This window comes from Theobroma umbraticum, unplaced genomic scaffold, assembly GCF_002168275.2.
Source record: "Theobroma umbraticum cultivar Fairchild unplaced genomic scaffold, ASM216827v3 scaffold_56.0, whole genome shotgun sequence".
Taxonomy (NCBI): domain Eukaryota; kingdom Viridiplantae; phylum Streptophyta; class Magnoliopsida; order Malvales; family Malvaceae; genus Theobroma; species Theobroma umbraticum.
This window is the reverse complement of record NW_018397256.1, coordinates 11,424,659-11,425,105: the sequence shown is the minus strand read 5'-3', so window position 1 is coordinate 11,425,105 and position 447 is coordinate 11,424,659. Positions and strand designations below refer to the sequence as shown.

The following is a 447-nucleotide window of genomic DNA, read 5'->3' as shown; positions in this document are numbered from 1 at the left end:
CAGATTCAGAAGGATCTGGTTCTTCACTAAGGACTGATGCTTTCAGTGCTGCAATGGCTACAGTAGTTCGCGCTCCTCCTAAAGATTTCAGGGTTGTAAGGCAAGAATGGGCTGCCATTCGCATCCAAACTGCTTTCCGTGGCTTCTTGGTAAATTTGCTTTCCCTTTTGCTGCCATTTTTTCTTTCCTCGTTGGTGACAGAATGTGAGCGAAATTTTCTATACTGGAGCTTCTTCATTGTTGCTCGATTCAGCAGTTAATACATCAGCGCAGCCATAACAAATGGTAAATAAACATTAGATCTAAATGGGTTCAACTCATGGAAGGAGCTAAACTAAGGAAGACATACTGGGACCTTACTCTACATAAATCAATGCTTTTGATTAGGACCTCCTCTAATAAAAAATTATATATTCCAATAGAGGAAGCATATCTCTTTTTTTTTTT

General features: G+C 39.4%; 1 pseudogene; it reads right to left on the bottom strand.

Annotated features, from left to right (window-relative positions):
* The window catches only part of LOC149527553 (IQ domain-containing protein IQM4 pseudogene), a 4,131-nt pseudogene that overhangs the window by 3,074 nt on the left and 610 nt on the right, over positions 1–447 (bottom strand).